Consider the following 16,340-nt stretch of genomic DNA (forward strand, 5'->3'; position numbering starts at 1 on the left):
AAATGGAAAAAAAATTATTGACTATCAAAAATTTACAAGGAGACCTTGTCTTCTGGTTCTGCTAAAAGTGAGAACCCTTGGATGTAGCTCTGAGTTCTGAGACTGCAATAATTGTTAGTAACAAAAAAAGAAGAAAGCCAAAGTCAGAGAAAGAGTTTTAAAATACAGGTTTTCTTACAATGAATGAATGTGGCTGATGGACTACAGGACAGTTGCCTATGAAGGGATGGTTTTTCACTTGGATACATTTGAAAGAGACAAGACATTGAGTGAAATACCAGTAAGATCTTGGGTTGAGGTCTCAGGGGGAGAAATAGGTGGCAACAAGGCAGGTAGCTTTAGGATTACCTAGTTTAATAAGTTTCATGTACTCCAAGGCACATGGACTGACCCTATAATCTAGTGTAGAACTTAAAATATTGGACTTGGGCTGTGATACATAGCTCAGTGTAGATTATCATGTAGGATGATCAGTGCTTAAGTTGCAGCAACAAGAATATAAAATAAAAATGAAAGAACTGATCTCATGAAAGGAGTTGAATTGTGCTAACAGAAAGGCAGGAAAGTTGAAGGAAGGAATCAGGACAAAAATTAAAAAAATCATAGTTAAATGGCACTAAGTTTAAGAGATAATGCTTAGCATTGTAACAATATTTGGTAAAACAAATAGTGGGCCTAAGTGACAATTACATGATATAACTCATATGCTTATGAGCTGTATATCATCACTTACATAAGAATATCATGTTGTGCTAGATAAATATAATTTCACCTGTTGACTCAAAATATAAATAGCTAGTAGACACATATCAACAAAATTCTTAGAATCATTGGGCCACAGTTTCCTACTCTATTAAATATGATAACATGCACACTAAGCAATGATATTTAGGACTGAACCAGGAAATGTTCTTACTCCAAATTTTAATTGGTAGTGAGAATTCAGTAAATAAAAATAGTATGATCGTATTACAACTGTTGTTTTAAGATTGTTTACTAAAGGAACTAAGCATATCCTATTGGTCTGGCATCAATCAGAGCTCTCTAATTCTGTATCCAAACTGTAGAAAAAGAGAAAGAGTTTTCTGATGGTGATGAGTTACCTGTTTGGGAGAATCTTTAAGGAAATTAGTCCCAGTGCACAGAGATAGTGACAATCAGGTTAACTGATTAAATGAAGGTCTGGGCTGCAGTATTTCCCAAGATTTCCAACCTTGAGGACCCAAGAATGGTGGGTCCATGAATGTAATCCTTGTTGACCATAAGACCTTCTGAAGTTGAAATTCCATAATACAATAGAGCAATTAAAGCTTAAACATACAGAGATTTCCTTCAAGGAAGTTAGAAATAGAAAAATGGCAAGGCTGAAGATAGAGTAAATCTGGGGCCCAGTTTGTATCTTCACAAGACTGCCATCTCTGTAATAACTCAGGTTGAGGAACTTTGCTAAAATATTAACAGTTCACAAGCAATTGCTCTTTCTCAACTTAATTAGAACATGGCGTGCAGAAGTGCACTCTTCCAAAGAGGTTTATTACCCAAATATCACCCTATCCCCAATTCTGCAATTCAAGAAAGATGAATGGATCCAATATGTAGATGTCTGGTTGATAGCCTGGGAGCAAAGATAGATGGATTGAGCTAGGTGGGACCACAAATCACTTTCCAGCTTAGAAACAGTAACTCTGATCATCTCTAGGTATACATTCACATGACAGCCCTTGAGAGGTATTCAGAATGCCACATCCCACCTATCATGCTCCCTGACATTCAGGAAGTCCTTAGATTAGTTTAGTCTAAACACATTCCCAACTTACGAAATCATTCCTTCTACAAAGGCCTCACCATTAGGACAGACAGACATAATATACTCTTGTGGTTTCAACATATAAAATGATTCTGAGGTCATACTCTCCTGACCTCTGTGTTCACTACCAAGGTATGACAAGTAGACCCAAAAGACTAAGCATATAGTATTTTGTATTTTGAATATATATATATATATATATATATATATATATATATATATATATATATATATATATGTTTTTAGCTGGATCTGATTTCTCTTTGGGCTTGCAAAGAGAAAACAATCTTAGTTCAATTCCATGCATTTGATAATCCTTGAAAACTTGTCACATTCCTGCTTCTATGAAGCAGCACTCATCTTAACATACTTTTGTTTATTTTCTTTTGAATTGATATATAATAATTACACACATTTAGAGTCCTGTGTGATATTTAAATAATGTATTGGTGGTGTGAGAAGTCCTTCTGTACATGTGTTGTTTTTATCGGCTAATAAATAAAGAATCTGTTTTGGCCTGTGATAGGCAGGGAAAACTAAACTGAATTCTTGGAGAAAAAAGGTGGGATCTTGAGAAATCATGAAAACCTTGCTGGTAAATGATGAGCCTCGTGTATTAGTATAAAATAATAAAGACAGATTCAGATGAAAAGACCTCTAAATGGGTCGCAGTGTGTTAAAAAAATTGTACACAGGCTTGAAAGAGAGAAGAAAAGGAGTAAAAAGACAGTAAATGTAATATAAAGGAGTTCAGACAGTCATAGATCAAAGGAGTAAAGATAATAAAATGAATATTAAACATTTAGAAAAAGTAATAGAGTAAGAAAAATATCTATAATAGTCAAGCTTCTAGTCATAGAGATATATTTCAGTTACAGAGGTATTCTTCAAATATTTCAGAGACCTTCAGAATATGGCATTTAAAATGTGTTGAGAACTTAGAACTTTTCATGACAATGAGACACATCTGATACTAGCAGCACCAATTCACTTCAAGAGAATGATGGATATTGAAGAAGCTCCTTATAGAGTTTGTTAGCCATTTGGGTAAGAAACTGCTCTTGCCTGTACTGTTTGATGAACTGGACATGTTGGACCCACAGAGAAATGACTGCTGAACTTACCAAAAGTTGAGACAGTACTTTGGAGTTCCTGTTTCATGAAAGAGTCTGCCAGGACATGGAAAAAAGTGACTGACAAATTGCAAATATAGGCAGAACTCTCTTTGAAATTTCCTATTTCATGGAAAAGTCTGAAAGACACTATGGGTCTGTAGGCTGAAGACAGGTGCCACAATGTTACAGAAGAACTTTAGGTGACTGTCCAGGCAGCAAGATGTCTCTGTCAATACTAGAGTTTCAGAAATTGCTTATAATACACTTCTTGTTTACTCAGAGAATATTATATACTTCTGGAGTCTTTGATGAAGTTAAAGAATAGATAGTTACAGTTATAGCTTTCCTTAGTTACTATAAAAATAAAGTAGATATAAATATTGTATCTATGATTCTTGCTTGATAAATGTTTTATTTGTAATTTTTCTATGTTAAAGTTAAAACTTTCTTTTTAATTTAAACAGAAAATGGCAAATGATATGAAAAGTTCTTTTGTATATGTGTTGTTTTTATTGGCTAATGAATAAAGAATCTGTTTTGGCCTGTGATAGAGCAGAATAGAAGAAGTAGGCAGGAAAAATTAAACTGAATGCTGGGATAAAGAAGGTAGAGTCTCAAGAAGCCATGCAGTTGCCAGAGACAAATGTGATGAAACATTGCTGGTAAACCACTAGCCTCATGGAAAAGTATAAAATAATATAAATGGGTTAATTTAAGATATGAGCTATCTAAAAAGATGCTTAAGCTATTGGTCAAACAATATTTCAAATAATATAGTTTCTGTGTGTTTATTATGGAACTAGGTGGAACAGAAATATCCAATATCATATTCATGTACAATTATCAAATAAGGGTCAGTAATATTTTATACCCTAACACTGTTTTACCATTTTTTTCTGTTTGTCTTCACAATGCTCTTTTCCATTTCTTTTTTTTTATTTTTAGCACCAAGAGGGAATTTCAGTGAATACTGAATTCTACCATGTTTATTTTCCACATGCTTATATACCTCACACCAAAAGGAGAGAGGGGAGGGGACAGACTTCATTAACATGACATATGGAATAGACCAAGTATCCTGCAGGCAGCCACTCCCTGTCAAACTATTGATGAAGCAGAAATAGACATGAATTCTCTGACTTTTAGTTCAAGGTGGAACAGATCCACCTTTATACTCAAAATACTAATTAACCATGCCCTGGGTCAGGATTTCTTGTTTGTATGTGAACCTCTTGTCAACAACCTTGAAAGAGCAAACTCCCTAACCTTCAGTCAAGGTGGAAGTAACTCACATCTGGGGGCACTGGTATAAGGTATAGCACCACTGTCCAGTGGGCTGAGCCTTCTAAAGTGAATCATTAATCAAGAAATTTAACAGAGAATGTTTTATAGACCAATTCAGAGGAAGCTATTCACAATAAGGTTCTCATCTTCCCACATGTCACTTGCGTGCGTGTGTGATGCTTTTCTTATTCATTTTTATTAAGCTCTACCTCTTTCTCTGTTCCCCTCTCTACTTTTTCCCTCTCCTTCAACCCTCCCCCAAGGTCCAAAATGCTCCCAATTTACTCAGGAGATCTTGTTTTTTCTACTTCCTATGTAAATTAGATCTATGTAAGTCTTTCTTAGGGTCCTCATTGTTATGTAAGTTCTCTGAGATTTGATTTATAGATTGTCTTACTTTGCTTTATGTTTAAAAACCACTTATGAGTACATGTGACAATTGTCTTTCTTTATCTGGTGACCTCACTCAAAAAATTTTTTCTAGCTCCGTCCATTTTCCTGCAAAATTCAAGATGTCATTATTTTGTTCTGCTGTGTAGTACTCCATTGTGTAAATGTAACACATTTTCCTTATCTATTCTTTGGTTGAGGGGCATTTAGGTTGTTTTCAGGTTCTGGCTATGACAAACAATGCTGCTATGAACATAGTTGATCACATGTTCTTGTGCCACGATTAAACATCCTTTGGATATATATCCAAAAGTGATATTACTGGGTCTTGAAGACGGATGTTTCCTAATTTTTTGAGTAATCATCACACTGGCATTTAAAGGGGCTGTACCAGCTTGCATTCCCACCAGAAATGTAGAAGTGTTCTCTTTACCCAACAACCTCTCTAGTATAAGTTTTCATCAGTGTTTTTTATCTTGGGCATTCTTACAGGTGTAAGATGGAATCTCAGAATTATATTGATTTGCATTCTCTGATGACTAAGGATGTTTAACATTTCCTTAAGTGTTTGTCACCCACTTAGATTCCTCTGTTGAGTTCTCTGTTCAGGTCTGTACTCCTTTTTTTTATTGGATTATGTTATCTTTGGTGACCAATTTCTTGAGTTCTGTAAGCTGTCGTTTTGTCTTGTGGAGTGTGTCCTTTGCTTTACAGAAGCTTTTCAGTTTCAGGAGGATCCATTTATTAATTGCTTCTCTCAGTGTCTGGGGTTATATTTAGGGAGTGGTTTCCTGTGCCAATGTGTTCATATGTGCTTCCCACTTTCTCTTCTATAAAGGTCAGTGTGGCTGGCTTTATGTTGAGGTCTTTGATCCATTTGGACTTGAGTTTTGTGCATGGTGATAGATATGGGTCTATTTTCATTCTTCTACATGTTGATATCCAGTTATACTAGCACCATTTATTAAATATGCATTCTATTTTCCATTTGCTTTTTTGCTTCTTTTTCAAAAATCAGGTGTTTGAAGGTATGTGGAACAATAATCTAGGTCTTTTTTTTCAATTCCATTGGTCCTCCTGTCTGTTCTTATGCCAATATTAGGCTGTATTCAGTACTGTAACTCTGTAGTAGACTTTAAAGTCAGGAATTGTGCTACCTCCATAGGCTCTTTTTATTGTACAGGATTGTTTTTGCTATCATGGGTTTTTTATTTTCCATATGAAGTCGAGTACCATCTTTCCAAGGTCTGCGAAGAATTTTGCTGGTATTTTGATGGGCATTGCAATGAATCTGGAGATTGCTTTTGGTAAGACTTCTATTTTTACTATTAATTTTAACCATCCAAGAGCATGGGAGATCTTTCCAATTTCTGGTGTCTTCTTCAATTTCTTTCTTCAATGATTTAAAGTTCTTGTCATAAAAATCATCTACTTTTTTGGTTAGAGTTACTCCGAGATATTTTATGCTATTTGTGGCTATTGTGAAGGGTGATGTTTCTCTGATTTCTTTCCCATCCCTTTTATCATCTATGTACAGGAGGCTACTAATTTTTTGTGATTTCATTTCATATCCTGCTCAATACTGAAAGTGTTTATGAGTTGTAGAAGATCCTTGGTAGAATTTTTAAGGTCGCTTATGTAAACTATCATATCATCAGCAAATAGTGAGAGTTTGACTTCTTTTCTGATTTGTAATCTCTTGACCTACTTTGTTTTCTTACTGCTCTGGCCGGGACCTCAAAAACTATATTGAATACATATGGAAAGAGTGGACAACCTTGTCTTGTTCCTGATTTCAGTGGGATCACTGGGAGTTTCTCTTCATTTAGATTGATGTTGGCTGTTGGCTTGTTGTATATTGCCTTTATTATGTTTAGGTATGTTCCTTGTTTCCCTGCTCTCTCCAAGGCCTTTATCATGAAAGGATGTTGTACATTGTCAAAAGCTTTTTTTGGCATTTAATGACATTGTCATGTGGTTTTTATTTTGATCCAGTCTATTTGGTGTTCTATAAGCTTCTTGTATCTTGATAGGCATATCTTTCTTTATGTTGGGAAAGTTTTCTTCTATGATTTTGTTAAATATATTTTCTATGCTTTTGAGTTGAACTTCTCCTTCATCTATACCTATTATTCTTAGGCTTGGCCTTTTCATGGTACTTCATATTTCCTGGAAATTTTGGCATAAAATTTGTTAGATTCAGTGTTTTCTTTGACTGATGAGTCTATTTCCTCTGTTGTATCTTCAGTGCTTGAAATTCTCTCTTCCATCTCTTGTATTCTGCTGTTCATGCTTGTGTTTGTGGTTCCTGATCATTTTCTCATGATTTCTGTTTCAATAATTTCCTCTGCTTGTGTTTTCTTTATTGTCTCTATTTCAGTTTTCAAGTCTTGAATCATTTCTTTCATATGTTTGATTGCTTTTTCTTTGTTTTCTCTAAGAGATTTGCTGATGTCTTCCAAGTTTGCTTATATTTTCCTCTATTTCTTTGAGGGGATTTCTCATTTTCTCTTTAAGAGTTTCAAACATTCTCTGTAAGTTATTGCTATGTCATTTTCTTCTGCTTCATCTATACTTGGTTGTTCAAGTCTTGCTGTTTGTAGTATCTTCAGGTTTTACTGGTGTCATGTTACTCTTTGTAATGTTGCATATGTTCTTACCTTTTCTACTCATCTTTCTCTCTAATAGGTGTCTTTGGGCTGTCTGTGATTCTGTTGATTAATCTTCTAGGTGCCAGTCAATCCAAGGCACAGATGGTTGTTTCTTGTGGTACAGACAGTACAATGGTACTATTTACCCCTTTGGTCATCCTGTGTTTCTGGAGGTCACTCAGTGCTCCCAGGCTTTGCTCCACTCCCCTGAAGTTTCCTGTCTCAGGCCTGCTCTAGCCTAGCTTACTGGCTTTGACCTCGTTCTCTAAATTCTGGTTTGGATGCACTCCTGCAGAAGTCCCTGGCTTGGAGTTGGTCCTGCAAACATCCCTGGCTCCAGTCTACTTCCTCAGAGTTTCCAGTCTTGGATATACCTAGACATGCAGGGGACCTAGTTCAGGATTACTCTCTCCGAGAGGTCCCAGACTCATTCTTGGACCCGCAGAGGTTTAAGGTTCCTGTCTATTCACTTTGATGTCCCAGAACAATGCCAGGACCCACAGAAGTCCTGGCTCAGGCCTACTCCCTCTGAGGTCCCAGACTCACTTCTGGAAACACAGAGATCTCTGGTCCCTGCCTACTTCCTCAGAGTTCCCAGATTAATGCCCAGACCTGCAGAGGGCCTGGCTCAGGCCTAGTTCCTTGGAGGTCCTAGACTCATGCCCAGACCCATAGGGGTCCTGGCTTAGGTCTATTCCCTTGAAGATCCTAGATTCACATCAGGACCCTCAGCAGTCTCTGGCTCTGGCTCACTTCCTCAGCAGTTGCTCCCCTCTACCTGTTCCAGTGGAGTTCACTGTCTCAGGTCTGCTCTGACCCAGGTCGCTAGCTCAATCCTGGTCTGCCAATGTCCCTGGACTCCTCTTCCGTTTCTTTATAAGCTTTCATAACTTATTGTTGTCTACAGTCACTTTCCTGTGATTCAATTAGGAAACTCAAACTTATTTCTCTTCGTTTGTCCTAAAATTTTAGGCCCAATTGTGTAGCAACTTTCCTTCATATTCACTTTCCCATCCCTCCTTGCTCCAGGATTTGCTATTATACATTCTACTGTGCACTAATCACTTGTGAACACATCTCCATTTGTCTATATATCTCTCAACATTTTTTATTCCAACACAATCTAACAAACCCTTTTGGCAATTACAAAGTATATTGTGGCTAATTTTACCATTCTGGACACTATAAGGAAACAACATCACTTTGTGTTAGTGCTATATTAAGCAGTTTGGGTGTTAATATCACCTTATGAAAGAAGGTTGCATATTATAATGAGAAAACCAAGGAAGCTTATAACTGCATAGTTAAAAGTCAAGGTTTGAATGTAGAACTCTGTTTTCCAACCAATATCCAATCTTACTTTTTTCAGACACCAAACATTGTATTATCTTATAAGTTTAAAACATTGCAGCACTTACACAAACAGCTTTCATCTAAGACTCACCTTTTTCTCAGGGAGATCCTAAACATCTAGATCTATAATTTCTAGGCCATATGATGTACATCAGGTTCACAATACCTAACAATATGTCTTTAACTTGCAATTTATTTATTTATTTATTTATTTATTTTTGTTTTTTAAGATAGGGTTTCTCTGTAACTTTGGAGAATAGCCTGGAACTAGCTGGGATTAAATTAGTGCAACCCCACAACCTGGCTAACTTACATTTTTTAATTAAAGTATAGGGATTTATGCACATTATAAAATTTTATTTGTATAGTTTCTACTTATAAAGATTTAGATCTTTTTTCATCTTATCATCTAGAGTTGAAGAAACATCTGTAAACCTGGTCAAGACATCTTTCTCTTTGACCAATTCATACATGCATGTACCAAGAACTAATTCAAGGCTAGGAATCTACATTACATACAAATGGGTTTCTCTGTTCATTCAACTACTAATGAATCCAACAATTATTATACCCCAATGGTTTCCTCACCAAAATAACCTTCATTGTCAGTTGATCTATCTAGGACCATTTAAATCAGGACTTGGGAGGAGGATGCATGTAGAGACAAACTTGTATGGCTCTGTACTTTGCATTTTTTGACTGTCCAAAAAGGACATAAGGAAAAAGCTGACAAAATCATGTCCTAAAATTGATACCTGAATTCTATTATTTAATAAGCCCATAATGGGAAAAAATTAGATTACTTCAATACACAACTTACAGATATATGGATTACTAAAGGCTAAAAATTGCTTTGTAATACTTGTTGGAACTTAGGATCAATATTTTAAAATGTACCACTCAGAATTTAATGCTTAAGATTGAAATCATTAAGTTTTAATTCTTGGTTACTACTTATAAATTTAGCAAAGCAAACACCATAACTTTTTACATTCATGCAGAGTAAAGAACTGTATCCAAACTAGACTCAAATCATATTCTTTCATATGTGTCCTTATGCTTCTTAAATTTATATTCGGCTTTGAAAATAATTGTGACTTTTTCAATATCAGATGGCATTTCTTATGCAATTTTACTTTTGATGAAATAAAAAATAGATTTGTAATTATTAAGCACATGCCTGCTAATAACAGAATAGGGAGAAGCATTTCTACCACAGTCCAAGGGATGCAACATTGGAATGAAATTACAATCAAATCAAAAATTCAAATATTTTCTAAGAAAACCTACAGAGGCAAGGATAAGTATAAAAACCTAACAGAATGGCAAAAAGTTAGTTTTGATAGATTTCTTCTGATCAGCTAGAGATGGCTCTATGCATTTTTTACATAAAAACATTAATTCCATCTCATACCCTTTAAAATATCTATAACAGAAGTCACATTGAAAATTATGGTGTTGAAATTCAGACCTCTTCTATGATAAAGAGAAATCTAAATATGAAATTAGTGAATGTTTGGTTAAAAAATACTTTATTACAACAATGGCAGTAACAATAAGTATTAGATCCTTGCTGTATATGAGAAAATCAGCTAAAATATTTTCACATGGTCCTTTTTTCAGCTACCACAGCATGCATAGAAAGGAAATCTGCATGTCATTTAACTGAAGCAGGGAAAAGCTTCACAGTAAAAGTTTTATGGGACAATAGTTTAAGACTATATTTATGTTAACTTGAGATTCAACTTACCATACATATTTACTAAATAATTTAGTGGAATGACCAAGAAATAACAGGAGCTCAATAAGAATCTGTATTCTTGTTATGCCTATTTAAGACTATAATATGTAATGATCTATATTTGTTCCTTCCTTCTCTCATCATTAAACTTATAAAAAATGATAATTGATAGAAAATTATTCTTTAGAAGCCATGGCCAACCATACTCAGTCACAAATGAAGGCTCCATTTTCATATATGATATTTCAATGAGTATCTCAAAGAGACACATTCTCATTTTGAATCTTGGCATTCTGAATACACAATTATAAAATTACCCCAGACTATTCATTATATCAGCCTATATTGGCATGAAATTATACTCAGTTGTTTCTTCCCAGCTTAAAAATAATAGTGTTCTTCTTTGGTTTTAGCACATCATCTGCTGTTGCCAAGTTCATTAACCATTACAGGGAAAGTGCAAGAAATACATATTAAAGAGCTAGTAAGTTTCAAACACTTGATAGATCTTAACCTGTTTCATCTCATTATATTGCCCATGCAAGAAAGGGCATAATCTTATGTATTTGTCAGGAACAGGCTGGAAATAAATTTCTGAAAAGCTAAATGACTTGTCCAAGGTAATTTACCTTATGATTGCCAATATAATGATTAAAATATCAGAATCTAACTTTGCTGTGGAATAATATTTGAACACTGTAAATATGTATTACTCACATTAGCTAATAAAGTGATAAATGGCCTATAGCTTGACAGGAGGAGATTGGACCAGAGAGCCATACTAGGAGGATACTGGGAAGAGGAAGAGCTAAATGTCACAGGAGACACAGGAGAAGCAGGAGATGAACATGCATGTTGAAAGTAGGTACATGACAGAGTGTAAATAATAAATATGGGTTAATTTAAGTTATAAGAGTTATCTATAAGCCTAAGCTATCAGCTGAGCTTTCATAATTAATGAGAAGTCTTTGTGTGGATATTTGGGAGCTGGTAGGTGGAAGAGAAATACCTACCTTCAAATGGTACTCAATGTCCAGCCTTGTATATCCACATAAGTCCTGCGTAAGCTATAAAAAAGGTTGTAAACATGCAAAAGCAGAGCTAAACATGGGTTTCTAGTAACATGTCTTTCATACCAGCTGTAGGTCAGAGACCTGACCCTTAGCAGCTGCCTGCATGCTTGAACCACCAACGTACTAAGATACATGGTGAGTTTAAGATTTTCTCATGCAGACAGAAGAGGTTTCAAATACTCAGAAAAGCAGGGTCAGATGGAAAAAAAAATCTCTGAACAAGTTACAGTGTGTTTAACAATGTACTTAGGCTTAGGAAAAATAGATATAGACAGCTATAAAAATAGTTTAAAAATAAGAAAGTCTTTAAGAGAGAGTAAAGTAATAAAAAATGAAGCCATGTAAGGATAAAAAGTACACAGGGAGTCTAGATCCTATATCGTGTCTTGTTAACGTTGAAGTTTTTTAAATGCTAATGTATAAAAAATAATAGCTACTGAGAGATACTGGATTATAGAAACTGCTACCAACCTATATGTTTTAAAATTTTCTTAACTTCAAATTGGAAATCGGATAATATTTTGCATTGGGGGAGATATTATGATTTTGTTTTTACAAGAAACAAAAGGCTGTGGATTCTTTCCAGATTAATAGAGACCAGATTTGACTGGGGGAGGCATCCTGAATACTTTGACTACAGACATGGGGGAAGAAAGGAGAGAGAGAGAGAGAGAGAGAGAGAGAGAGAGAGAGAGAGAGAGAGAGAGAGAGAGAGAGAACAGGTGACATGTATGCTTATCCCTTGACAAGGGAAAAACTCTGAGATGAGATATGGTTAATGGTGTTGGATGCAGAGTCCTCAAGATGTATTTTTTTTTTTGGAGGTGAAACAATTTTATTTCACAGTTGTCTTTAAAACTGCAAAGACACTATTTTCTTCATATAAAAACATTGGGATAGATACCTATACTTTCTAGAAAATGATTATGTAGACCCTTTCAAAGAAAATGCACCCATTATATGGTTTCTGTGAAGCTGCTCGGAGAAAACTCACATGTGGACTGATTCCTAAAACCTCCCACCCCATGCTCTGCAGATGTTGGTTTTGAGCGCAGACTACTGCACCAGCGTATGTCCCTCCGTCCTCATAGCCCTGTATGCTTTATCACTTAGTGCTCCATTAGTTCATCCGCCTTTTCTGCAGGTTCATCAGCAGCCTGTGACGGCTGTGCTTTTCTCTGTGGTCTTTCTTCAAGACCACCCAGGAAAGGAGACACATCATCATCATCGTAGATTGTAAACTCCAAGTCTTTACCAACAATTCCAATGGAAACATTCTTTGTGGTCAGGTCCTGCTCTGCAGGGAGTGTTTCTCTTAAGGCACGCAGACCATGTTTAACCAGCTTATCCAAATGGCACTCCATAAATTCAGACATATGTCTCTCCAGGTAAGTACGAGCTGATTGAGAACGGGCTCCAATAGACATGGCTCTGCAGTCAAAATAGTTGGCGGATGGACAAGTTTGGAAAATGTGAGGGCCCATATCGTCATAACCAGCAATAAGCAGTCCGACACCATATGGTCTCCGGCCATATCGCTGTGTTGGGATCTGGGTCTTGCTTCCAATTAGAGACACAAGGCGAGACACAGGAAGTGGTCTGTCAAATACAAATCTGGAATCCAAACACTCCTGGCGCATAAAATTACATAACAGTCGAGCATCAGCAGTAAGGACCAGCAATCGAGATACCAATATGGTTATCAACATGGAGAGTTTTCTTCTGGTGAGCTGCAAGTTCTGACTGTGCCCTCTTCAACGCAACCAACACTGCATGTGTTTTTGACTTTAGACCAACTGTGGCAGAACCCTGTTTAACAGCTTCCATTGCATATTCAATCTGATGAATCCTGCCCTGAGGGCTCCAAACGGTGACATCATTGTCATACTGGTTGCGAAACATAGCTCCGGCGCAGAGACAATCACACCCAGCAGCCGACCCAGGAGCCTCAAGATGTATTATTATATGCCATCCTTTCATATGTCATGTATACAGATTTATATTACAATTTAATTATACAATCCAAACAGACTTATAAAGTTGACAGGTGCTGTTTACCTGATTGAACAAAAAAATCATCTTTAACTGATTTATGCACACTACACATTAAATACTAATATCAATGGAGATATGTATGTTACCTTTAAAAGTTAGTGTGTTTTCAGAGCCAGGGGACAAAACACGAAAGACAACAGGTGGCCCAGGTGATCCAGACTCTCAGAGCATCTCTGTTTCAGTTTCCTCAGTGTTCTGCATCTAGAACAGCTTAAAAGCTGCTGACTGAGATGGCCCAGCCTTGCAGACTACTCCAGTCCAGAACTTCAGATTAGGCTAGCACTTTCCCATTGTTCAGAGACTGGACAACAATAACACAGCTAACTCTCTCAAGACTTAACCATTATCCCAATTGTCTCAGGGTCCCCCGAAGATGCTAGTACCCCCCCCCACCGATAACAGGACAAAGTTTAGAAAATATTCCCAAGAGATGGAATGGGTGGTGGCTTTTGGTCACTTAGTTTGTTGTAGTTGTTTGTCAACATTTAGGGCTGTTGGTCACAAGTTGTTACTGGTTGTGGTGAAGAAAAATCTTAAACAAAGGAGTTAGGGTCAAGGATCTCTTTCTAAGAGAAAACAGAAGGGATGTAGTACAGAAATGATGAGATAAAAGGGTGGATTTTTGAGTCTATTTTTAAACAACCACTAATCACAAATATCTTTCATTGGTAAGGATTTTGATATATTGATACAAATTTAATATTATTTTCTTTTATTGTATATATGTTTCTATTCTTGTTTAAGGTAATATACTTATGTAGATTACTTAAAAAGATTATGTAAAGATTTAGTCCTTAAAAACTATTTAGGATAATAAATGCAGGCTAAGAGCTATTCATCTCTGACTATCACACTTATAGCCATGATAGGTATATTTTCAAAGTCATGCATAGATATATATTAGATAGATAGGTGATTATCAAACACTCCAAAGACCTACAGAATATGGCATTTATAATTAATAATAAGTCTCCGTATAGTAATTTAAGAACTGGCTGGAGGGAAATAAGAGTATCCACACAATACCATTCATAATATTACCAGCTCAAAGGTGAAACCGAAGCACAATGAAACCCTGCAGAGTAATCAAGACCACACCATGAGTCCATGACAAATTTAGTTTGAAAATTACATTTGATTTTTCCTAGACAGGAGATTCTGCATTATTGATATTTTGTTTCATAAGAGTGTTTGATGAATTTTAATAAATGAAGAAATTTCCAAACACATTTCTTTTTTAAACACAAATACCACAGGAAAGTGTCAATAACACATTTTTTTCCAAACATGCAAACATTGTTTTGGAAACTTGATTTGTTGATCCACCTCTGGGAACTTATGATCCAGGGAGCAATGTGTATGATAATCGGTGTGTGGATCTCTTGGAACTAATTTATATGGGGGTTGGGAAATGCCTCTAAGGTCTGAAAATAAATAAGGGCACAGCACATTCATACTGTTAGAATCCTAGTTACTGAATCTAACCAGCTCTCACTCAGTGTTCCTTCCCTCTCTGCTCTTTCACATAAAGATATGGTAAGATTATCAGTTTATGAAGAGCCAAAAAATGAAAAAGACGGAGAGGAACAAGTTCTCCTTCCAGCCAACACAACTTTGTGTGTTGCATTGGCTATTTTCCTTCCTAAAGTCACTTCTTCTTACCTCTTTCTCATCTCACACAACTAATCCCATGGAGTTCTTTCCATAGACACTCCTCATAATTTCTGAAACTTATTCTCTGCACCAGATCAGCAGCCAGAATAACACTGGAAATACCAAATTAGATTTTTTTCATCTCGTGGCTAAAAACATCTCCATTCTTCTTCGTGCACAGGATAAACCATGTTTTCATTTGGTTCCTTGTGCTCTGAATATCTCAATCTTACTTTCTACTCAACCCTTCTTTCTAAAAGTTGTCCTCTTTTCATCACGCCCGAGACTACAATGAGATCAGTGAGGCACTTGTCTTGGGAGCACAATGGAAGGGAATGCCAAAACATTCAGTAATCAAGAAAAATAGCATACTAATTTAACACTTTAAAAGAACACAATCAATTCAAGTAAGCCCATGATGAGTAAAACATCAAAAGTTTATATAAAATTTTCTGTGCCAAGTCATATTGGAGCCTGAGGCAAAAGAAAAAAAATCAGTACTACTGATTCTGTTTTTATTTAAACTTCTAATATTTTATTCATCATGGATTTTTGGCATTGATTTTGATTTTTTAAATATTAGCATTAAATATCAGCCTCAGTCCTGACTGTTATATGCAAGATATGAAAGTAACAGGTTACAAAGTACAAAAAGCAGTACAGAAAAGGGAAAGATTTAAAAATCTAATATTCTTCTGATGAGAGAGAGAGAGATTTAAAATGCTGAATATGCTATATATGGCATCGTGGTACATGCCAGAAAGCTCTGGAACTAAGAAGATGATACAAAATGATCATGAGGCTGTGGTAAATCTGGATGACATAAAGACGCTGAGGTAAGCTTAGGTAACATAGCAAAATCTCTTCTCCAAAATTATGTTTAATAAATAGAGAAAGATAGATGGTAGATGCATAATAGATAATGTATATAGTTAAAAGATAGATAAGATTAGATGGTAGATACAAAGAGATATATACATGGTAGATAGAGAAATAATGATGATAGATAGATAGATAATAGATAGATGAAAAACAGCTAAATGATAGATGATATAAATGATTTATAAGTAAAGACCAAATTTTTACTGTATATATATACTGCATATATATATATATATATATATATATATACACACACACACACACACACACACACACACACACACACACACAGTAATAGGCATATAAGAAAGGCTGATTTTCAGGATGTTGATGGGG

At 35.7% G+C, this 16,340-nt stretch overlaps 1 pseudogene; it reads right to left on the bottom strand.

Annotated features, from left to right (window-relative positions):
- Positions 1-12,223: 12,223 nt before the first annotated feature.
- On the bottom strand, positions 12,224-13,356 carry LOC142834101 (proteasome subunit alpha type-1 pseudogene; annotated as a pseudogene).
- Positions 13,357-16,340: the final 2,984 nt, after the last annotated feature.

This window comes from Microtus pennsylvanicus, chromosome 13 (assembly GCF_037038515.1).
Source record: "Microtus pennsylvanicus isolate mMicPen1 chromosome 13, mMicPen1.hap1, whole genome shotgun sequence".
Lineage (NCBI taxonomy): Eukaryota > Metazoa > Chordata > Mammalia > Rodentia > Cricetidae > Microtus > Microtus pennsylvanicus.